This window comes from Euprymna scolopes, chromosome 8, assembly GCF_053919585.1.
Source record: "Euprymna scolopes isolate OS-2025 chromosome 8, ASM5391958v1, whole genome shotgun sequence".
Classification (NCBI taxonomy): domain Eukaryota; kingdom Metazoa; phylum Mollusca; class Cephalopoda; order Sepiida; family Sepiolidae; genus Euprymna; species Euprymna scolopes.
The window spans coordinates 142760449-142787795 of NC_136489.1; the positions used below are offsets into that span (position 1 = coordinate 142760449).

Below are 27347 nucleotides of genomic sequence, written 5' to 3' on the forward strand. Positions count from 1 at the left end.
AGAACATAATCTAAACTAAATATGCCATTTTCTACTGAAATTAATGCGAACATTATATAAAATTTTTTTAAAATAAAACATTTTCGGATCTAATTAAGAACTGATTCGTTCTTAATTAGATCCGAAAATGTTTTATTTTAAAAATTTTATAATGTTCGCATTAATTTCAGCAGCAAATAAAGTAGATTTTTAGTTGTAAACTGTTATAAAGTCAGTATCTCCCTGAACGATTTCAGAAATGGAGGAATCGATGACGAAATAAGTTTTCGTTATATTTGAAGCAATTGATAATTTAAAAAGTTAACTAATTAATTGTTTTATGGCATAAATGTTATTTAAATCATCACGAAATACTTCCAACAACTACGATGATTTATTTCCTCTTAAAATTCACATTTTAAAATGAGATTAATTTTAATCATAAAAAATTGAAACATCTTGTTTTATAATCTCATAAAATGTCTGAATCTGTCGCAATTTTTAATGAAATAAAGACACAATTATTATCAAAATGAAAATTAAAAATACAATTGCAATTTTACGTAAGAAAACAATTTGTGTAAAATACTTTGAAATGTAGAAATTCAATTTATTGCTTCTAATAATAATATCTTTATTTTTATATTTACGTTATACTCTTACTGTGTTGTATGCTACTACTACTACTACTACTACTACTACTACTACTACATAGTTGCGCATTCGCATTACTACTCTGTATTTCTTTCTTACCCTCTCTCTTTTCTTACCACTTTTCTTTCTTCTCATATCACCACACTCCTCACATTATTTGCACTTGCTCACATTGTCGTCTAAAATAGTAATTCAAGCAACAAAAACAAGCATGGTTAGCAGACTTGTTCTATTCGAAATATGTTTGATTCGGTGTTTTGACCCCAATTTTAACCCATTAACATGGATTATTTTGGTCTCAAATAAAAATATAACGCTTTACCCATGTCCAAGTTATCTACATTTAAAATTTCAGGTCTTTCGATCCAAAATTGGCGGAGAAACCGATATATTACAATTGCTTCAGGATATATTTCAAACAAGATAAACAAATAAGCGAAAAAGAGATATTGTGCGTTATACGCGTTTCTATCATACTTTGCCCCCCCCCCCCCGCCAACTGATGAGAATATATAATCTTAATGCGATATTTCATGACACGTTTCTACGGTTTTCGCTTGTAAAATGAAGACAAAAATTTTGTTGAAGACCACAAGCAACGAATAAAACATGTAGAATAGTGCCGTTATACTAAGCAATCATGAGTTCCAGTGTATGATTATCCATGTAAATGTTTGAATATTTGGGATAGTTTTACATGTTATAATAAATTGAACACTTCGCGATTTATTTAACCAAGGTTTATATGAATCATATATTTAATTCAAAAGCATGGGTTTATCACGAATCGACGACAACGGTTATCAATGATTTACTTATGCTTGGCGCAGACATTATTACAAAATCATCTGATAAAATGATCCACGTTTTTACAAGTTGATAATGACTAGAAATTGTAAAGTAAAAAGAAAAAAAATCGCATCATTTTGAGAATGTACACGAACATAAATAACAACATCGGATACAGTGAAGAAAGCTGACTTTTCAGAAAAAAAATTATAGTTTTTCTAATATTTAAAAGTTCATGAAGGATCTGAAGAATATTGAAGGTCAAATCTTTGTTTTATAGAATACTAGCAATTCAGCCCGGCTTTGCTCGGGCCCTACGTGTGAATACACTTTATGTAAGATTTAAAATGTTTAAACCAAAATTTGTCTGTTTAATTTCGTAGAGGCCGCAGAGGTCATTTTTTTAAACTTTGACCCCAATTGTAACCCCTTAACATTGATTATTTTGGTCTCAAATCAAAATATAACGCTTTACCCATGTCCAAGTTATCTACATTTAAAATTTCAAGCCTTTCGACCCAAAATTGGCGAAGAAATTTATTAGAGTCTGCAAAGGTCAACTTTTTCAACTTTGACCTTTTGATATATATATATATATATATATATATATATATATATATATATATATATATATATATGTGTGTGTGTGTGTGTGTGTGTGTGTGTTTGTGTGTGTGTGTGTGTGTGTGAAATTGTGTGTGTACATTTTCCTACCGAACTACTCCGTAAATTTTCAGTCTATATACTCGAGATTTGACATAAGGGGTATTGAGATTTGGGAATATCTTTTTAATCGGTGTTATGCTAGAAATGTGGCTTTCAAGGAGACAAAGTCCAATGATTTGATCTTTCAAAACTCTACCAAATTCCTCCACCAATTTTTGATCTAAACATTTGAAATTTAAGACGTCTGCTTTTAGGCCTAATTTTTTCATTTCCTTGTGTATGATTTTTTTAAAGTTGTCTCCCTTGACTTTGTTGGAGATTTTTTTTATTATAGTTAGTCCGTCATCTCTATATAGACCGATATCCGTAGTATCAAATATGCTTTTGAGGGTATATAGAATGAATAACCCCACAAGATCTGATGCCTCTGCAGAATCCCAAATCAAACGAATTTGTCATTTTAGTTTTTATCCATTGGTTATTCTTATTTATTAGAACTGATTTTCTACATTTTTTAATGATGTTGATTTCTTCCGATGATATATCAGTGTATGCCTCGGCAAATTCTAGAGCAATGTTAAAAAGTTCTTCGGATATCGAGGGATAGAAGTCTATGATGTCGAACTGTATAAACATACATTTATCTTTGTTTTCTATATTTTTAAACCAGATGATTGCTTCGGCAGTATTTGCCCACTGGTTTAATTCTAGGTCTTGTTTGATTTGTTTGTTTACTCTAGAAAGTATTGTTTTGCTAATTCTACCTATTTCTGGTTTAGTTGGGTTTATCAAGATGTCTTTGTGTACAATTTTCCGGCCAAAAGCGACAACAGCGGCGGAGTTTAAAAAATAGTAAACGAAACAAGTAAGAGTTTCTAACCGAAATTTTAATTTGAACTTGAAATTCATGGTTAAACAAGGAATTGTCTTACACATGTTCGGATCTTTTATGCTTCTGTTTTTGTGTACATTTTTCCGGTCGTCAGCAACATCAGCGGCGCTGTTTTAAAAGATAGAGGGGGGGGGGAAAGAAGCGTTTCTAACTGAAATTAGAAGTTAAAACTTGAATCCACGGTTAAACGAGGAATTGTCTTTCACATGTTTGGATGTTTTATGTTTCTGTTTTTGTGTACATTTTTCTGGACAAAAGCAACATCGACAGAGGAGTTAAAAACAACAAAAAAAAAACAAAACAAAAAAAACGAACAAACTAAGCGTCCCTAACTGAAATTATTATTATTATTATTATTATTATTATTGTTCTTCTTCTACTTATTCTTCTTCTTCTTCTTCTTCTTCTTCTTCTTCTTCTTCTTCTTATTATTATTATTATTATTATTATTATCATTATTATTATCATTATTATTATTATTATTATTATTATTATTATTTAAAAAAACAAAATTTACTTTATTGGTTATTACTATTATCACTAATATTATTTCTAGTAGTAGTAGTGGTGGTGGTGGTAGTAGTGGTGGTATGTTTTTATTATTACTGTAGCTGTAATGGTAGGTGTTGTTTTTTGCTGTCATTGCTATTGTTGTTTTTGCTGTTAATATTATTGCTACCGATATTAGCGTTGCCATTATCATTGTAGATTTTATTTGTATTGTTGTTGTTGGTGGTAATGGGAATAGTGGTGTTGATGGAGAAAAAAGTCGGGAGGGGATCTTTGACCTTGGTGGGTTATCACTAACCCCATTTATGGGAGAATGTCAAATCAAAATATTGAAAATAACGATGTGAATGAGGCTAGAACATTTTGTAATGGTCTCACGGTGCCCCACTGGTCAACAGGGTGGGTCCTGTCGTCATCATACAACTGTTTGAAATTCTGAGGATGTGGCTGGATATAGGGGGAGTGAGAATTGCCAGAGAGGGTCCCAAGACACGAAGGGAGTTGGAACAGGAAATGTTAAAAACATGGACGGATGAGGAAAGAAGAGTACTGTGGGAATGTTTTGTAAGAAGTGGAAGTACCAAGTCTGGTGGATATATCCGAAAAGTGAAGGAAGAATGGGAATCGAGAGGAGGAGGAGCTAGAAGTGTCGCGAGTTTGGTAGTTAAAACAAATTAAAAATGATAACCTACTTTCAGTGATTGCAAGAGAAGAGATTGAATGGATGGTTAGGAATAAAATGAATAACGAAAGTAAAATTGATGAATCTAGCTCTGATGAAAGAACTGAGAAAGTGGAAGTGCAGAAGGGAAATGTAAGCGATGATGGGAGGCGGACGACTGAGGAGGTATGGAATCCTATGGTTAGGGGAAGTAATGAGAAAGAGTTTGAAGGATCTAAGGCAGATGAGATCATTGACTCTGAGCCAGTGAAAGGAGCAGATGTATTGAGAAGTGGTAAAGGAAAACCCTTGATCTTTGAAGCTCCTTGTTTGAAGCCGGGATTAAGGGAAATCCTCTGGAAATGAATCCCATCTCTTTCCAGAGAGACGTTCATAAACGAAATCAGAATTATTATTATTATTATTATTATTATTATTATTATTATTATTATTGTTATTATTTTTTCTTTTTATTATTATTTTTATGTTATCATTTTCATTAATATTATTAATAGTATTACTATCATTATTTTTTTTAATAATTTATTTTTATTATTATGATTATAATTGCTTTCATTATAATGATTAATATTGTTCTTATTATTTTCATTATTATTATTTTTTATACTACTACTACTACTACTACTAATTATTATTATTATTATTATTGGTGTTATTATTATTGTCATTGATTTTATAAAAATATTAATAGTAATAATTATTATTTTTTCTTCTTCTTCGTATCATTATTATTATTATTATTATTATTATTATTATTATTATTATTACAGGGTGGTCGCTAGAAAAGCGGGAAATTTGTCAAACAACGATTTATTTTTACAAAGAATAATTTTTACAAAGTTTTTCAAAGACAAATGTTATATTATACTCATAGATACTCAAATGTCGTCCGTGAATTTCACTGCAGCGTCAAAGAACGATTTATTTTTACAACATTCACATTGCACCAACCAAAAAATAGCAATCACGCATTTTATTCATGATCTAAGCTGAACTTCAAATTTCCCGCTTTTCTAGCACCAACCTGTATTATTATTATTATTATTATTATTATTATTATTAGTAGTAGTAGTAGTAGTAGTAGTATTAGTAGTAGTAGTAGTAGTAGTAGTTGTTGTAGTAGTAGTAGTATTATTATTAGTAGAAGTGTAAATTCTATGGCCATTTTATGCCATTGAACTCAACATAACTTCAAAATATCTCAAGTGTACTCATCCATTAATATAGAAAGTCTAAATCCAACACTATGCTAAAAGTGAAGCTTGCATGTCTTTTCTTTATTGTAATGAAATCTATATTGGCAAACTTCAATGGAATCTGGAAAGGAGACTTTATGAGCACAAGATATACAAACAATAACACATTAATCGACACGTTCTCTCTTGAAAAAGCCCACGAAATGGGCGAAACGTCGAGCATATATAATTTTTAATGATTAAATCTTATTACTGATGTATTTGATGCTAGTATCTTATACATGTCAGCGTTCCAAATATCTGTATGTGTGTTTATATGTGAGTATGTGTATGTGCGTGTTTATGTATATACACGCATACATGAATACAACTATATCTGTGTATTTCGTATGTAGAATAGCTGGTTTGCTAGTCTCTGTTAATTATGTGTTCTATTCCCAATCTAGTTGACTTTTGTTGCACATTATTTTCATTTTCTTTTTCCCATTTTTCTTACGCACTAGCTGACATCTCTACCTGAAATCGAATTATATGATTGTCTTTACTTTTGTTTCCCCCAAACTAGACACAACGCAACGGGCTGTAAGTTAGGGAAATAACAAGTGGAGAGTTTTCCAGCGAGTTGTTTGTTAACATTATATTTAAACTTCTGCACATTGGCACAGCCAGGGAAACACGGAACAGAAATAGAATCCCAAAACTCGCCAGTTCGAGGAAAAGCCATTAGAGTAGAAATCCATCCAGCATCTGGGGACATCTTAATGGGTGGGATCTTAATGGCCAACGAGTTAGGGGTATTTACGCTGAGGTGAGCAGCATTGCAGCACATTCCATTGGAATACTCGTAAAACAGACACAGTGATGTAACATTGAAACCTATAAGATACGAGACTCTTAGACCCTGTCCAAGATGGAGAAGCTAATAGTCAGTACACTAGTCCAAATGTAATAACAATACTCCATACATGGGCAAATGGTAGCTAGGCAGTTGTGAACATTTTCCATGTTCGGTAGAAGGAGCTTAACCTTTTTGCAGCAGTCTTAGCAACGTCTTGATGAATTTATTCCAATTCACGTTATCTGTGAATATTAAACTGATAATGATCTCTCAGGTAAGGTGCTATTAGCCATGCAGACGGTGCTTGAAAAGGTTTCTTATAACTGATGGAGGAAAGGAGTCGTATTTTAGTAACATTAAATGTTATGAACCATTTATGCCCTCTTTCCATTAGAGGTCATTTTCTTAGGATTCGATTTTGATGTGAACGTGTTTTTCTCACATGTCGGAAATAGAGTGCGGTGTTATCAGCAAGCTACCAATCTGGGACAAAATTTCATCAGTGAGGTCGTTTATAAAAGATCAGGAGTATTACCGATCGATCCACGGGGTACACCGGAAATCATATCATGAGGTTTACATGTACAAGTTGGATCTTTCTTGTGGATAAAATGGATTTGATTATATTAAATGTCCGTCTTCTGATGCCATACGAATTAATTTTCATAGTAGACATTCATGCCAAACCTTGTACAAAACCTTGGAGATATCCAGCTGTACAAGCCTAACCCTAAGCCTAACCCTAACCCTAACCCAACTTTATCTAGAAATCTAAAGCCTTCCGAGATGACTATTAAGACGTCCGCCGTGAAACGGGCTTGCCAAAATGCATACTGTTGGTTAGAAAGAAGTTTAGCATTAACGAGGTGGTGAAATTGAGAAATGATAATTTAATAAATTAAAATTTGAAAAGTGAATTAAAGACTCAGATCAATGTTTTTATTTACAGATTGATTAATTAAGGAAGTATTTTGCGTTGATGATTTTCGTGTGCGTGATCACAGCGACCGAATAAGGGATTTTCGTTCGTCAAGTAACTTTTTCTGAGAAAACCTTTTCGATATATATATATATAGATTGATAGGAAGAGAGAGAGGGGAGAGAGAGAGAGAGAGGAGAGAGAGAGAGAGAGAGAGTTAATTTTACTCAAAATGTGATTGGACAAATATATTCCAATGTTAAATACTCGGCACCACGTGGTACAAATTGCCACTAAGAACAATTCTATTCTTGTTCAAATCAAAGTTTTTGAAATGTTATCCTACACCCTTTTGTACTTCCAATTTTGTACTTTACATGAGTAATGTAACAATTTTATCTGTTGAAAATGGATTTAGACGAAGTCATTCCATGTATTTATGACATTTGTGTGCATATTACTTGTGTGCAGTAATTCTTGATAAGCGCCATTTACATATCAAATTGAACTTTACTCCTGTTATAGCGAACTCATCCACTCTTTATATCAATATTTTTTGTGATTATAATATCTTTAACTAATCAAATGCGGTTTCCCTGTATAATATATTTTGTTAGTGTTGATAGTTTATGGTAAACATAACTGACAATAATGAATTACTCCTTATTTTTCTTAAATTTCTCTTTTTTTATTTATTCATGAAATATTAGCAAATCTATCGAAATTATTTCATTTGTTTTTATAAATATTATTCTTTATATACCAATAGTTTTCAAACGCATTTTTAGTGACCGCAAAAGTAAATCGTGTTGGAGTCTGAGCAACAGCAAATCTCCACATATTTTTGGTGCGCTTCGATTTTGTCGGCACCCAAATTATTTTGTATTTCCACAACAGCCATTTGTCATGGAAAATTCTGGCTTATTCAAAGTAGCAATAAATCTTCACATGATTCTAATAATATGTTAATCTTTTATCCTCGTATTTTCCAGCTTCCATTTCATGTGATACCAATAGATGCTGATCTCACTAGTGTTGTTCATATATTCTACTCAATTTCCCCGCTCACTTTTTCTATAATTGTGTTCGAAGTGTTGCTCGCTTTTTTATTCATTTTTTTTTACCTAGTTTTGTGCTATACAATCGCAGATTTTTCTTAATACAACCGAATGGATCAGAGAGGATTGCAAATTACATTGTTAAGATGACTGAATTTATGCATTCATGATCTGAAAGTTTCATCTCTGTTGCAGATATTGACTGTGTAAGACTGTAAGAAAGCAACCTCTGTCATGGACGTGCGTCATTGAATTCCACCATGCAAAAAAATATAAAAATAAATAAATAAATAAATAAATAAATAAAATTGAACCGATTAAAATTCATTGAATGTTTACGAAGCCGATGCAGTTGATATCAATACAATTAGGATTCGTCCATTTCAGAGTGGCGATAAAGATATGAATGGGAAAGCGTGCTCCGGAATTTTACGACTGAGTCATCAAAAGAGGCTGGCAAAAGTGCATTGAGAATAGTGATGGCTATCGAGAAAATAAATTCTAGAGCATTAAAGATTGCGCGTTTTAATGGTACAACTTCCGTCTTTGTACTTCTTCAACGTTATAGTTTTTAAGTTAAATCCGTCGAAATGAGAAGGAAATGGAAAGACTGGTAGAGCTCGTAGGGACCTACTCGGAAGACATCGGGATGGAGTTTGGGATTAGTAAATGTGCGGTGCTGGTGATGAAAAGGGGAGTAAAGTTTCATTCGAATGAAATAATGCTGCCAAATGAAGAAATCATGAAAGAAATAGAAGATAAGGGTATACGTATTTGAGAGTGCTGGAGGGGTATTATGAATAGAGAGATTAAAGAGAAAGTCATGAAGGAGTATCTTAGAAGAGTGAAACTAATTGCGAAGCCGAAATTGTATGGAGGAAACATAATGAAAGCGGTGAATGCATGGGCGATCAGTGTTTTGAGATACAGTGCGGGAATTTTAGAATGGTCTGACAAGGATTTCCATGCCATGCATATCAAAACAAGAAAAGTTTGGCATATTCCACATCCGATGAAGCGTATCGAGGCTGTAACAAAAAAAAGGAAAGATAGTGGGAGAGGACTGAAAAGTGTAAAAAGATTGTGTTAGAACTGAGGAGATGTTGAAGGAGCATGTAGTTAGACGTAAGGATTGGACGCTTAAAGTTGTGGCCAATGAAGTGGAGGTATGAAGACCAAGGCTGAATATGTGAAACGTATGGACAGAGAAAGAGAAGATGAACTGGCTAGGAAAAACATGCACGGAAAGTTCTTCCAGTATATATCAGAAGTGGCCGATAAAAAAACATTGCAATGGCTTAGAGCTGAGTATCTGTCTAAGAGTACTGAAGCTTTTTTGAGCAGCACAAGAGCAGATATTAGAAACAAAAAAGTGGTTCCATGGGAGGAAGTTGCTGCAGAATACCGGATTTGTGGTAAGGCAATTGCGCACCTTGCAGCAGGGTGTTGCGGATTGGCCCAGAGAGAGAGAGAGAGAGAGAGAGAGAGAGAGAGAGAGAGAGAGAGAGAGAGAGAGAGAGAGAGAGAGAGAGAGAGAGAGTGCCGCAAAAGACACAATCGCATGGGACTCCGAATATATTGGGAGGTCTGTAAGAAGGTTGGGGTGAAGTGTGATGGAAAGTGGTTTGAGGAGGTGTCTGATGAAATGAGAACAAGTGAGAATGGTAATGTAGAGATATGGTGGGACAGAAGTGTCATAACGACCAAGCAATTGGAACATAATCGTCCGGATTTGGTCGTCATTGACAAGACCTAAAAAAAACTGGACAGGGACGTGAGAGAGTAAGACAACGAAAAATAGAGCAATTATGCTTCATTGGCCTTGGAGATGAGGCGTATACATGGGGTTAAAACACAAATAATTCCGGTGGTAATTGGTACGCTAGGAGTAGTATCAAGTCTTTTGTAAGGATCATTGAAAAAAACTACGAATCTTCTGCTATTATAGGTATCACCAACACCCTTAAGAAAACCTTTGATTTTTGAAGCTCCTCGCTTGGAGCCGGTATTGAGGGAAATTCTCTGGAAATGAATACCATATCTTTCGTTCATAAACGAAATAATAATAATAATAATAATAATAATAATAATAATAATAATAATAATAATAATAATAATTATTATTATTATTATTAATATTATTATTATTATTATTATTATTATTATTATTATTATTATTATTAATATCTTTTTACTATTAGCATTTAATTTATTATTATGAACATTAATAATCAATTCAAAATTCTCTCAACAACTGTCATTCAATTTGCAATAATTTTTGTGAACTGCAAAATGATTGTTTCCAGAAAATATAGATAATATTTAGAAAATTCTTACTTGCTTACTTCGTTTTGGTTTTCATCATCTGATTATATGACTGGATGAATGCAATGATATATCTTAATAATCTACGTTAATTATGTTTTTTATTGTATTTAATTTCGTATATTTAATTTCTTTATGTATTTTATTTCTTATATTTAATTTCATTATGTATTTTATTTCTTGTATTTAATTTCTTTATGTATTTTATTTCTTATATTTAATTTTTTTATGTATTTTATTTCTTATATTTAATTTCATTATGTATTTTATTTCTTATATTTAATTTCTTTATGTATTTTATTTCTTATATTTACTTTCATTATGTATTTTATTTCTTGTATTTAATTTCTTTATGTATTTTATTTCTTATATTTAATTTCTTTATGTATTTTATTTCTTATATTCAATTTCATTATGTATTTTATTTCTTATATTTAATTTCTTTATGTATTTTATGTCTTGTATTTTATTTCTTTACGTATTGGATTTCTCATATTTAATTTCTGTATGCAATTTATTTCTCATATTTAATTTCATTATGTATTTTATATCTCATATGTAATTTCATTATGTATCTTATTTCTTATATTTAATTTCTTTACGTATTTGATTTCTTATATTTAATTTCTGTATGTATCTTATTTCTTATATTTAATTTTTTTATGCATTTTATTTTCATATTTAATTTCTTTATGTATTTTATTTCTTATATTTAATTTCTTTATGTATTTTATTTCTTATATTTTATTTCTTTATGTATTTTATTTCTTATATTTTATTTCTTTATGTATTTTATTTCTTATATTAAATTTCATTATGTATTTTATTTCTTATATTTAATTTCTTTATGTATTTTATTTCTTATATTTAATTTCTTTATGTATTTTATATCTTATATTTAATTTCTTTATGTATTTAATATCTTATATTTAATTTCATTATGTATTTTATTTCTTTTATTTAATTTAATTATGAATTTTATTTCTCATATTCAAATTTCATTATGTATTTTATTTCTTATATTTAATTTCATTATGTATTTTATTTCTTATATTTATTTTCTTTATGTATTCAATTTCTTATATTTAATTTCTGTATGTATTTGAGTTCTTATATTTAATTTCTGTAAGTATTTTATTTCTTATATTTAATTTCATTATGTATTTTGTTTCTTATATTTAATTTCTTTATGTATTTTATTACTTATATTTATTTTCTTTATGTATTTTATTTCCTGTACTTATTTTTTTTTAAATATATTTTGTTTCTTATATTTCATTTTTTTATGTATTTTATTTCTTATATTTTATTTCTTATATTTTATTTCTTTATATTTTATTTCTTATATTTAATTTTTTTATGAATTTTATTTCTTGTATTCAATTTCTTTATGTATTTTATTTATTATATTTAATTCATGTATGTATTTATATCTGATATTTAATTTATGTATGTGTTTGATTTCTTGTATTTAATTTTTTTATGTATTTCATTTCTTATATTTAATTTCTGTATACATTTTATTTTTTGTATTTATTTTTTTATGTATTTTATTTCCCGTACTTAATTTTTTAAAATATATTTTCTTTCTTATATTTCATTTTTTTATGTATTTTATTTCTTATATTTTATTTCTTTATGTATTTTATTCCTTATATTTTATTTGTGTATGTATTTTATTTCTTGTATTAAATTTTTTTATGTATTTTATTTCTTATATTCAATATCTTTATGAATTTTATTTTTTATATTCAATATCTTTATGAATTTTATTTTTTATATTCAATATCTTTATGAATTTTATTTTTTATATTCAATATCGTTATGAATTTTATTTTTTATATTCAATACCTTTATGAATTTTATTTTTTATATTCAATATCTTTATGAATTTTATTTTTTATATTCAATATCTTTATGAATTTTATTTTTTATATTTAATTTCATTATGTATTTTATTTGTTATATTTAATTTCTTTATGTATTTTATTTCTTATATTCAATTTCATTATGTATTTTATTTGTTATATTTAATTTCTTTATGTATTTTATTTGTTATATTTAATTTCATTATGTATTTCATTTGTTATATTTAATTTCTTTATGTATTTTATTTCTTATATTCAATTGCTTTATGTATTTTATGTCTTATATTTCATTTCATTATGTATTTTATTTCTTATATTTAATTTCTTTATGTATTTAATATCTTATATTTAATTTCATTATGTATTTTATTTCTTGTATTTAGTTTTTTTATGTATTTTATTTCTTATATTCAATTTCATTATGTATTTTATTTCTTGTATTTAATTTTTTTATGTATTTTATTTCTTATATTTAATTTCATTATGTATTTTATTTCTTATATTCAATTTCTTTATGAATTTTATTTCTTATATTCAATTTCATTATGTATTTTATGTCTTATATTTAATTTCATTATGTATTTTATTTCTTATATTTAATTTCTTTATGTATTTAATATCTTATATTTAATTTCATTATGTATTTTATTTCTTATATTTAATTTCATTATGTATTTTATTTCATATATATTTAATTTCTTTATGAATGTTATTTCTTATATTTAATTTCATTATGTATTTTATGTCTTATATTTCATTTCTTTATGTATTTAATTTCATATATTGAATTTTTTCATGAATTTTATTTCTAATATTTAATTTTTTTTGTATTTTATTTCTTATATTTAATTTCAATGTATACATGTTCACTATTTTTAGAGATGTGTTTTGTGAGGTTTAGGGTTCGAGTTGGCTTTCATATGTATTTCTTTTATTGAATTTCAATGAAATATCTAGTAAATGTATGTTTCATTATATTTTGTGTCTTAGGCTTAATTGTACATTTACTTTTTGAAGTGTTTACTTTTTGGCTTTGTTTCTTGAATCCATAGCCTCTTTATAAGCTGACATCAATATTTTCAAATATTTTTGCTAGAGTTTACAGAATATATAAGAGATGATGTAACCGAAGAGTTCTTGGCCACACCATTTATCGCAAGATAAAAAAGAAATTCTCATTCTTATTTTATCGATTAATGACCATTATCGATCTTCTATTCTCTTTAATGCACTTATTTTACACTTATTTCATGTAGTTCAGTTCGAATTCTGAGGTAATGTTGAAGTGTTCATCAAAGATTTATAGATGGAAATATTAAGGAGATAATATTTTCTATTAAACCAAACGATTCTTTCAGCAGCGTTAACCGATTGAATTCATTAGATAATTGTTTTGCCAACTTTCTATTTCCAATCTAGTGTGTTTTATTAATATAATGTCTTGTTTTATTAATGACATCATTTCGATTATACGTAGTAACATGTATTCATTTTTTGATCTAATTTAATATTTTAATTTAATTTAATATTCAATTTAATGTTTTAATTTAATTGAATATTTTAATTTAATTTAATATTTAAATTAAATTTAATATTTTAATTTTATTTAATAATTTAATTGTATTTTATATTTTGATTGAATTTTAAATTTTAATTTAATTTAATATTTTAATTCAATTTTATATTTTAATTCAATGTAATATTTTAATGTAATTTAATATTTTCATTTAATAAAATATTTTTTATTTAATTAAATATTTTCAATTAATTTAATATTTTTATTTAATTTAATATTTTAATTTGATTTAATATTTTCATTTAATTTAATATTTTAATTTGACTAAATATTTTTATTTAATTTGATATTTTAATTTAATTTACTATTTTAATTTAATTAAACATTTTTATTTAATTTAATATTTTAATTTAATTCAATATTTTAATTTAATTTAATATTTTAATTTAATTTAATATTTCTATCGATAATTCTTAGTGTGTACATGATTTTTCTATAATATATTTTTTATCTATCTATCTATGTTTTATCTATCTGCATATGTTTTATATATCTATATATATTTTATGTATCTTTATATGTTTTATATATCTCTATATGTTATTTATCTATATATACTTTATGTATCTATATATGTTTTATGTATCTATATATGTTTTATATTTCTATATCTGTTTTATGTATCTATATACGTTTTATATATTTATATATATTTTATATATACGTTTATATATCTATATATGTTTTATGTATCTATATAGTTTTTATATATCTCTATATATATTTTATATATATATATATTTATGTATCTATATATGATTTGTGTATCTATATATGTTTTATATATCTATATATGTTTCATGTATCTATATATGTTTTATGTATCTATATATGTTTTTATATCTATATATATGTTTATATATCTATATATGTTTTATATATCTATATATGTTTATATATTTATATATGTTTTATATATCTATATATGTTTATATATCTATATATGTTTTATCTATCTATATATGTTTTATGTTCGCTTATTGCACTTATTACTTGAAGTTTGAAAACGTCTCTTTCTCTCCCTATATATATATATATATATGTATATATATATATATATACATCTCTATATATATACATATACTGAGCATAATATTGGCGACAAACTATTTAATTCTAAGATATTAAAGTGTTTCAAATAGAGAATAGTAGAATTATGCACATACACACATAGATGTATATTTGTTGCACGCATATATATATATATATATATATATATATATATATATATATATATATATATAATCCCGGCATCTAATTTTTAAAACCTGTGCGTTTGTGTACATGTTTGTTTCGCTAATTAGAGCCAGGGATCTTATTTCTTTTACTCGGTAACTTTGAATAAATGTTCTTAGTTAGAGTAAAAAACAACAACAGTCCCAAGGAATGCAGCAAAATAAGCTTTATGACTTTAAAGTAATTTTATATTCGAAATGGGGATAAATGCGCTCGATGTAAGAAATAAAATAAAGAGACCTATATATATATATATATATATATATATATATATATATATATATGTATATACGTAAATGTATAATATATGTATATACGTAAATGTATAATATATGTATATAATATATACTTGCGCGTGCGAATAATAAATAAGTGTAGAAATTGACGTTTATACTTACGATATCCATGTGTATGTACTGATACTACTTGAACCCTACATACACATATATCGCTACGCGTACGAGATTCAGTTAAAGTACGCACATATGTTCCTCACGTGTGCGCTGACAAATGTAACAATACATAATCGATAAGAAAACTCTAAGGCTAATAGGTAATAAAATTGCAACACGAATAGGGCATTTCATTAAAATCAGTACATGAAAAGCGCAAGAAAAATAATTTTTCATACAATGAAACATATATTCTATAACGTTTATAGATATACACCTACTTGTGATAGACTTATGATAGACTTGTGATAGACTTGTGATAGATGTGATAGACTTGTGATAGACTTATGATAGACTTGTGATAGACTTGTGATAGACTTATGATAAACTTATGATAGACTTGTAATAGACTTGTGATAGACTTGTGATAGACTTGTGATAGACTTGCTTAAAAATCTGTAAATATCTGCATGTCACATGATAAGCGTGAAACATTTCGCTAGGTCGTGAACCTCCAAATCTAGCACCGAACAATACAATATGAAACATCTAAGGTGAAAGGATATAATTTCCGGTCAAATTGAAAGAAAATACTGCCTTTGTAGCAGTTCATAAGTTAAAAGCACGTTAAGTTGTTCTGGAGAATCGCCAGTTCAACGGAGACATGCTGCGGGAAAAGAGAGAGAGCAGATTCCTAATCATGGCGCCATTACTTAATTCGAGGAAAACTTTCTAACCGAAATAACGCGTGGAACTTTGAAATTATTTGACAAAACTTGTTATATATTTTTTACATGTGTTCTCTTAACACATGCGCGCGCACACACACACACACACACACACACACACACACACACACACACACACACACACACACACACACACGCAGGGCTAAATCCCTGGCAACAAAAGTGAGTACACCCTTAAAAATCAACACCCCCAAATGTCTAAATTGAGTATTGTTTTTTCCCCTCTAAAATATCATGTGACTCATCAGTGTAACTATGCCATGTGTTCATGGCGAGCAGGTATATCCAAATTTGTAGTGTAATTCTCACACTCTGTCTTACCAGTCACCGAAAGTTCCAACATGGCACCACATGGCAAAGAACTCTCTGAGGATCTTAAAAAAATGTATTGCTGCGCTACATAAAGATGGTCAAGGCTACAAGAAAATTGCTAACACCTTGAAACTGAGCTGCAGCACAGTGATTAAGATCATCCAGCATTTTAAAAAAGCAGAGTTCACTCAGAACAAACCTTGGGTAGGTCATCCAAAGAAGCTGAGCGTTCAAATGTTTCTTTGAAAGATCGGCGTAGGAATGCTGTTAGCATTGCTGTAGAGATTAAAGAGGTTGGGGCTCAGCCTGTTAGTGTTCAGGCCATACGCCGCACACTACACCAAATTGGTGTGCATGGCTGTCACCCCAGGAGGAAACCGCTTCTGAAGGCAATACACAAGAAAGCCTGCGAACAGTTTGCTGAAGACATGTCAACAAAGCCCATAAATTACTGGAACCATGTCCGAAATTTAATTTGTTTGGTTCCTATGGCATATGTGGCGGCGAACAGGTGAGGAGTACAAAGATAATTGTATCATGCCTACAGTCAAGCATGGTGATGAGAATGTCATGATCTGGGGCTGCATGTGTGCTGAAGGTATTGGAGAGTTACATTTCATTGAAGGAAACAAGAACTCCAACATGTACTGTCAAATACTGCGACAGAGCATGACCCACTTCCTTCAGAAACTAGGTCGCAAAGCAGTGTTCCAGCATGACAATGACCCAAAACACACATCCAAGAGAACCACTGTTTTACTGAAGATGCTGAGGGTAAAGGTGATGGACTGGCCAAGCATGTCTCCAGACTTGAACCCAATAGAACATCTTTGGGGCATCCTCAAGCAGAAGGTGGAGGAGAGTAATGTCTCAAATATCTGCCATCTCCGCGACGTCGTAATTGAAGAGAGGAACAGCATTCCAGTGGCTACATGTGAAGCTCTGGTAAACTCCATGCCAAGGAGAGTAAAGGCAGTTTTGGCTAATGATAGTGGCCACACAAAATATTGAGAGTTGACATGTTGTATGTTAATACTGACAACTTTTCGTAAGGGGCGTACTCACATTTGTTGCCAGGGATTTAGCTTTTAATGGTTATATTTTGAGTTATTTTGAGGGGAAAATAAATCAACTGTTATATATGCCGCAGATAGACTACTTTTCATTGTATCAAAAATCACTTTTTCAGTGTTGTCCCAATGAAGAGATATACTTAAATATTTGAAGAAATGAGGTGTACTCACTTTGGGATACACTTTATATAATTATTTCCACAGCCAAACAACGTTGCAGCTCACAAGATCCATGACAGCTAACAAAATTGAGTTTTGCACTTCCTGTTTGTTGGCTGTCATGTCTCTTGTGAGCTGCGACGTTGTTTGGCTGTGAAAAAAATTGTATAATCTTTCACATTCAGCAAATTATACACACACAGATATATATATATAAAACAGAGCGCAGATGCACGTATACAAACGCTGATCTGTGTGCGAATAAAAACTATAAACAGAGTGTGTGCATAGACGACCACGTTAGAGATGTTGAGCACGCTCGAGAGCACGTTCAAAATTACGTCCCAGAGGACATGCGCCAGAGAAGATTATTACGCTCAAGAGAATGTAATAGACGTGGTTGGCGTCACAGCCCTAACAAGAAGTTATGCGTGGTGGGAGAATGAGGAAATGAATGTCGTTGTTTAAAAAAAAAAGGAGTTGAGTTATTACTTGTATTCTGTTTTTGAAACGTAAACTGCATACAACGTGTGGATCCCGTGTGTAAACGTAGGTTACGTTATATATATACGTATTTGTGTGTGTTTCTATGTTTGTGTGTATGTGTGTGTACCTGTACGTGTATGTGTTTGAGAAAAATAAAACTAAAACTCTTTATCTGATTACTGATATAGAAAACGGATGAATTTTATTTTATTTCTATTGTAACGTAAACGGACTCAAAACTTTTAAGTCATAAAGTGAAAATACATTTCCATATTAATGGATTTTTTTTTTTTGGGCGGAACTTCATAACTTCATAAATACTTTGGATATAAGAATATTATAGAACCATTACAATAATAATAATAATCCAAATCTGGTATGTCAGTTTAAATACACTTAGGTCCAACTTTTGAAATCATCTCTCTCTCACTCTCTCTGTATATATATATATATATATATATATATATATATATATATATATATATATATATATATATATATATATATATATATATATATCAGCGGCAAAACTCCGGATTTGTAGTCGCTTACAACTGTGTATCATTTTTGAAAGAAGCATGAAAAAATGTAGTTCTCGTAAAATTACATTTAATAAAGATCGTTTTTTTCAGGAAAAAAAAATGAAAATATATTACTATTCATGTCAACTAAGTTAAAAAAAAAAACTTAAAAAGTGAGAAAAACTAATCGCATACCAGACGTAGTTCTACCTTACAATTTTGATATTTAATTACTGCGTTTGTAAGTGTAAGACAATCGTGGTTTACCTTATTTTTTGACTTCTTGTTGGCCTACGATATGGTTTATCAGGGAAACTAATTTAGTTCTGTTTAAATATGCCGACGTAGTGTCTTTATGAAAAGTGTTATTTTTTACGATATCTGAAAACCTAGATGTAAAAAGTTGATATAAAATGGATGGACATGCTTTAAATAAGAAGATAACACGCAGTCATTAACAAGTAACCCCGTTTGCTTAAATTTTTGTTATAAACGAAAATTTGTTATCTTCTATTGTGATGGTAAAAGATTATAAGGAAGTAATCAGCTATTATGTACTTGGCAAAATGAAACGGTTTATCTTATAACTGATGAATTTTACCTTTTATTAATGACGTAAGCTGACTTTTATTTATATGTTGGTCATGATTTCCGTATTACTAAGGAGATATATATTTAAGAATCTAAACTACAGCGAAGTACGTTATCATAATGCCAATAATAATGAAATAATATAATTGGATAGTCAGAATCAAAGATTGATGCGAAAAGATAACTTTATAGCTTAGTGCATTCCGAAAACATGTGATTCTTATAAATATGCCAGCGTGTTGTGTGTTGTATTCAGTAATACAACTCGTTACCTACTATTTATCCAGAAAACGAAAATATAAGTGTGCTTTTATTGTTGTTGAACTCAAAACGTTTTAGCAATCCATTGTATTTACTGTTGCACATGTAAAATCCGTAAAGTTTTATATACAAAACAAGAAATAGAGAAAAATGGTTGTCATAACATTCGATTGAGAAAAACGATAGACACAAGACTCTGTATTAATTTAAAAGCAGTGTTAGACTAAGAAGATTATTCCGAATGAACAAAGAAAAACAACGAAAATTTAATAATATGAAGATAAAAGAAAAGTTAGAGTAAAGAAACGAAGGATTTGATGCAGGTTGTTCGATAGATTCTAAAGTCATATATACACATGCGAAATATTAACATTGATCCATGAATATTTGATAAACAAATAAATTTAAATTCGCGAGCAAGTGCCGAAAAGCAAAACCACAAGAGTAGATAACAACAACGAAAATATTAAAGAAATGAGCCTGATTTAGATCGGGCAGTTAAGGTTGAGACAGGTTAATGTCGTTAGAGAATCTCAGTCGGGTCGTTGGTATATCCGTACGGATATTCTGTGATGGAGAACATGCAGACAAATCGACGTTTTCACAGTCAATGATAAGCAGCCAATAACTTGTAAATCAAACATGAACATGAAAGAAGTATATTATATGAATGTAAGAAAATCGAAATTACATGCGCCCTGCTCACACACACACACACACACACACACACACACACACACACACACACACACACACACACACACACACACAACGCCACTTTTGATTAACGCTCTCGTGTCCTTATGTAATCAAGTCATTAAACGAACTGAATAATTATTTTATGGCGCTATGAATGTATAAACTCTAGAGAAAAGTGAGATTCGTACAGGATTCGAACGTGTGTCTATGAAGATATATTTTTTTTGCGATTTGTTCACCTGAAAATCGAATTCGTACAAACAACATAAATCGAATACTTTGTAGACAATATACGTATTGTTTTATTAAACTGTGTTTCGTGTACGATGATACAGTGAAATAAAATAAGAGGAATATCTTTCAGAAACTTTGCAGAGATCACTCTGTTTTGCCTTATTCGATAAAACGGTTCAGTTTTTTTTATGAGAATTAAGGCATAAAATATTCACGATGATAAAAATGAGACTCTTTTTTGTAGATTCGTATCATTTTTCTCTCCGTGTCTGTTTATACGAGTGACGTTCCAAAAGTTATCCCTCCTATTTATTGACACACTCGAATGAATTAGAGCGGTTGAAATTGCATTTTTATGATGACTGAACTTATGCATCCATGATCTTAATATTTCATTTCTCTATTACAGCTATTGACGGTGTGATAATCTAAGAAATCAATCCTCACATGGACATGTGTAATATGCAGAAAAATTAAACCGATCAACATTCACCGGCGCCCGTTGAACGTTTACAAAACCGATGCAGTTTATGTCAGCAGAGTAAGGAGACAGGTTCGTTGATTTCAGAGTAGCGACAGAGATGTGACTGAGAAAGCACGTTCCGAACTTTTACGACCGAGGCATCAAAAAGGCTGATAAAAATGCATTGAGAATGCTGACGGCTATGTAGAAAAATAAATTCTCGAGAACAAAATGTCGTTCGTTTTAATGGCTCTACTCTCATCTTCTCAACTCTTCAACGTTATAGGTTTGGAATTAAAAAAAATAGGAGGTCTTACTTTGGAGAACAACTGTTGCAGCTCCGCAGTAGAAATAATTATTTAATTCAAGAAACTTATTACGAAATCAGAAATGTCAATCAAATGGCAAGTTTAACACACCGTTAGGAATTTATTGTTTTTTTTTATATACAAAAGAGATACAAACAGGCGCTCTAATCCTTTTACTGTCGGAGCAATTTCGCTAACATAGTGGTTAGATTTTTGATTGCTGATAACAATTACGATGATCTGGTTATCCGGTTTCGAATCTTAAAGTAAAAACATTCGTCACGTTTAGCTAATCTGAAGAGCTGTGACACAGTGAAAAATTTGTCTGTGAATGATTATGTACATATGTTTGCATGAATGTATACTTATAATTGAATAGATACATTTATATAAATTGAATTTATATATAGTTGGATTTTTTCGGCTATAACATGTATCACTCAGCTTATTTTTGTTGATGTTTGTGTTTGAATTGGTAATACCGTACGTTAGGCAATCAATTTTGTCCAAAATGCTGCCATTAAATAAAGAAAAACAGGGAGTATAAATTCTGTAGGTGTTTATTTTTATTACTGTTTTGTTTTCTTTGTTTTCTTACTAAACCTTATGTCTAGAATGTTTATTCTAATTTTTATTAGAATCTATTACATGATTTTGATGCCAGGAAATGTCTAAAATAAAGCTTCAGAAGAAATCTTGCTTAATTGGATGAATATATCTAGTTCCTTTGTGAACTGGCACTTGCCATAATTGCGCTTCGACGACGGAGAAACAAAATTATTTATTTTCTGTAGCTTTTGCCTTCCCATCCTCGAAACACTATTCAGTCAAGCGTATAAATCTATCAACCAAGCTGTGTACGAAGGCAGGAAAGGAATATTAATATATTTTTGACAAAACATGACAAGTCCCTTAATCCCCCGGGGTCCTGGGGTCGCTGCATTATTTAATGCAGCGTGTCTTAAGCAAGAATAGGCTGGCGGCACCATCCCTCTCCAAGCCTTGGTATTACCAAATAGTCACCCATTTTAGCATTAGCCAGGCTCAACGTCGCTTAACTTCGGTGATCTAGTGGCAACCGGTATGTCAACATGATTATACCGTATATAAAAAATATTTAAATATAAAAATATTTTTAAAACGTTCTTAATCATTCTGAATAAATTCACAAATGTTAACTTACATCAACATTATCAGCTAGTGACAGCTAACCTTCAAATTATGGCCCTTTTCGAACTAAAACAACAGATGGTTTGTTCACAGATTGCAGAGGATAAATGATAAAAGGAATGAACGAAAATTTTCACTTCTATTTAATAAAATTCATAGATAACTTATATATATATATATATATATATATATATATATATATATATATATATATATATATATATATATGTGTGTGTGTGTGTGTGTGTGTATAATTACAACATTAAACCTAGAAAAACCGTTAGGATTCTCCATTGCAAATATAACATCAAAGTCAAGGTATACTTATATAATATGATGACACCGATAACCATCACATAAATAGTCAGTTTTTTTTTTTACAGAAAGCAACTATTTTACGTGTACATGACAATGATTGCAAAATGGCGATTAATAACTTTTCAGAAAGGGGTACAGAATGTTGTTTTTAAAAATGTTATAGTCCCCAAAACAGTATTTTCTAGCGAATAGTTTGGATCTTAGGATAAATGAACAAAAAACAAACGCAAAAAAAGAAACGGTGCTTGTGGTGCCCTTAGTAAATTCTTGAATTTAAACGCATGGAATTGATGTCGGCTTGTTACTGCCTTGAGAAATGCGGGCGTATCGTATTAGAACCAAGTTCATTTCATGTGTTATTGATTCGTGAGCTGCATTGTCAGTTCAATTTGTGGGATAGGATAATTCTGGAGGATGTTTACATACACAGCACCCACACATCCAGTCACATAAATGTTATAAAGCATACAGCCATTTTATTAATGACTATATGCGCAACATCGCTTTGAAAACAAAAAAGAAAACTGATACACACTACATTAAAAGGAAACCTCGATAGGCTCTGCTCTATCTGATGGTATGCTTTGGTTTAGGTGGCTTATTTGATCCATTGACCAAAGCGAACTGACAGGTCTCAGTACTTGGCTTATCTGGAGTATGATAATAATGGAGAATAAGTGTTAATCATATGTTGGCTTGCTGTTTATAATACTAAACCTGAATAGTTTGTTAAAATTGATCAACAAAAACATTTCTGCATCAAGGATAAAGGACGAGTTATTAATGCATATTTCACATTCGATGTGATCATCTCAACAATATATATATATATATATATATATATATATATATATATATATATATATATATATATATATATGAGGGTGCTTCAATAAATAAGGTGATATTTTTGGTATAAAAACTTCTAATACTGATTTAAATTTACTTTTTAGAAAATTGTTTTCTTCTTTTTCACATTTAAGTTCTTTTGCAGATTCAAGAACAACTTTGAGTGTTTGTGCGATTAACAATAACAACTGATGAAGTGTTTGGTTGCTGAAAAGTGGAAAACAGTCGGAATTCATAGGAGAATGCTACCACAGGTTTGAGCCGAATAATGTCTACAAGTAGGCTAAATTGTTTAAAAAGGACAGAGCAGTGTTTAAGATGAAGACAGGTATGGGAGACCTAGAGAAGTAAGGACTCCTGAGATGATCGAATCAGTCAATGATCTCATTCAGTCTGACAGAAGACGAACAGTGAATTGGAAAGGTTTGGAGATTATTTGTTGGGAAAAATTATTCATGATGACCTTGGATACTCGAAGTTCAGTTGCCGGTAGGTGTCAAAGATGCTTACTGCAGATCGCAAACGGAGAAGTGTCGAGTTGTTCCAGTAGTGTCTCTCCTGCTATGAGTCCAAACAGTAGCCTATGTAGGTTCTCCAGTAAAGAAATTTATGTTCAAGCGGTCCGCAAAGAAGGTGATGCTCCTAGTAATTTTTGGCTTAATCACCATTTCATTCCTTGAAAACGTTAAACAAAGCCAACTACTGTGAACTGCTGATGTCATTCAAGAAAGATATAAAGAACAAACGCAAGTGTCATCAGTCAGAAGGAGTCATCTTGCATCATAACAACGAAAGGCTTCACACAGCTGCCGAAACGGTGTAGATCATCAACGAGTTAGACTAGGAACTGCTCCTTCACCCCTTTACTACCCAGACCTTTCCCCTTCGGACTTTCACCTGTTTGGTCCCTTGGTTCACCTCCATTGCATTAACAATTCGTCATTTATCTTTGATACAGAAAATGACGCGAGCATGTTTTTTGTAGATTTTTAACAAATGTGTTCATGTTTAGTATTATCAACAGCCAAACATGATCAGCAATTTCAGACTTCGTATGATGAAGTCATAAGTGTTGTGAGCGATTAGTCCAAAGATTTTTACGCTGAGGGAATATAGAAGCTTGTAAACACATAAGAAAAGTGTGTGTGACATTGATAGGAGACTACGCTCAAAAAGTAAATTTCTATATGTATTAGACGTCTTTCTACCGAAAAATCTCCTTTATATATTGAATGAACCGCGTGTATATATATATATATATATATATATATATATATATATATATATATATATATATAGTCACTTACAGACAACTGTTTCATTGTTTCACGACTCATCAGTGTGGTTAAGACATAAACATCGAGATTCGAAATCCGGAGTCTGTATTCTGATTATCTGTCATACGAAATGTTTTTCATTCCATAACTTGATGCACAACTTTGATTTTGATCGGTGGTGCAAAACTGATTCAATAGCAAGTGATTCAATAGCAATTAAGTGATTCAATAGCAATTAAGTGATTTCAATAGCAATTAAGTGATTCAATAGCAATTAAGTGATTCAATAGCAATTAAGTGATTTCATAGCAATTTAGTGATTCAATAGCAATTAAGTGATTTCAATAGCAATTAAGTGATTCAATAGCAATTAACTGATTCAATAGCAATTAAGTGATTTCAATTCCAGATCTGCAAATTATGGTTGATTTGTTAAGTATTATTTCACTGAATTATTTTCTTTCTATGTGTATTAATTACTGTTGTTTAATCTTAATATTCTTTATGTTCTTTCGATTTGAAACAATTTTATACCGGCAGCAACTATCCAGAATCCTCAGAAATGTCACATGCTTATATCATTATGCAATAAAAGTTGTATTTTTCCCATGACTCGTTACTTAATAGTTAAATAAGCCATCATTAGATATCATGTTTTCCTAAAAACTTCAGATTTTTAATTTCATTCTTTCAAAACTATTTTAAATTGAATTTCGAAAACAGCATTTTGAAAGTTGAATATGAAAAACGATTTTCTGAATCCCGTACTTATCCAACTACTGAAGACGCCATATTCTAAAATTTTATTACTTATTTATGCCTATCAGGAATCTTCTAAATACTACAGTGATATTATGATGAAACCGTTTTTATGAAATATATTATGGATTTTGTTTTAATGATTCGTATTTATAGAAATAGTGTATTTGAACAAACGTGTAAACATATGTTACACAGATCACTATAAATAGATAATTTGATGATGAGTATATTTGAAACTAAAAAGCAATACACGCATTTGGAACATTCATTTCTCCTTACATGAAATACGTTTAATACATGCGTACTTATTTGACAATGCGACTCACATGCATATTTTTCAACTTTATGAGTATATTTTATCGATGCATATATATATATTTCTCTCTCTCTCTCTCTCTCTCTCTCTCTCTCTCTCTCTCTTACTTATGAAAAAAGTTTTTTAATTTTTTTTCATAATATTATTATTTTGTATTCCTGCACGTCACCAATTAAAAACGAATAAAGAAAAGTTATAAGCTTTTATACTTTTCGCATTCTTTTTTATTCATATATATATATATATATATATATATATATATATATATATATATATATATATATATATATATATATATATATACATACATTCATTTATTCAATGCATATATGTAACGAAATATGTATAAATCAAACATATATATATATATATACATACATACATACATACATACATGCATACATATATATATATATATATATATATATATATATATATATATATATATATATATGTGTGTGTGTGTGTGTGTGTGTGTGTGTGCGTGTGTATACATATATATTACATAGAAAAATTCGAATATGAAAAGTAATATGGTTAAGATTTAAACACGGAAAAGTAAAAGGCCTACTTGTTAAAATTGGAAAAAGTATAATAAATGTATAACTTAAAATATTGTAACATTAAGAACGTTTTTAAAAATTCAGTTTAACAATATATAATCAATTCTTAACGTTGCAGTATTTTAAATTATAAATTTATATTTTTACTAGAATATCTTGTCTTTTTCTTTTCCAGTTTTAACAAATAGTCCTTTTACTTTTCCATGTTTAAATCTTAACCATATTATTTTTCATGCTTGCAGTTTTCTATGTAATCCATGATTTTTCCAGGCTTTGCTTTGAAATAAAATTTTCTCTCTCTCTGTTTCACTTATTAGTCATGAATTATTAGCGACAGCACGGATGACCGACAGATCGAGACAGCAGTGAATTATTAGCGACAGCACGGATGGCCGACAGATTGAGAGAGCAGTGAATTATTAGCGACAGTTTTTTTAGACCATGTTACTTCATCTCCGCCGTTCCCAGCCGATTTGAAGTAGCGTAACAGATTCGATTGATATTGACAGCCACTCAAAAAAAAAACAAAAAAACGTTCCTTAAAGATTCTGAGAAATTTTGAACACAGTAATTTTATTATAACTTTGCTTTACAAAATGAAATTGATTTTTTTTTCAAAATATAGCTGAGAAAGTGACCTATGAACTGAAAAAAAA

General features: G+C 29.7%; 1 protein-coding gene across 1 annotated transcript in view; it reads right to left on the bottom strand.

Annotated features, from left to right (window-relative positions):
• Positions 1-27347, bottom strand: part of LOC145283806 (putative zinc finger protein B0310.2) — a 117864-nt gene that overhangs the window by 88776 nt on the left and 1741 nt on the right. The window lies entirely within an intron of this gene.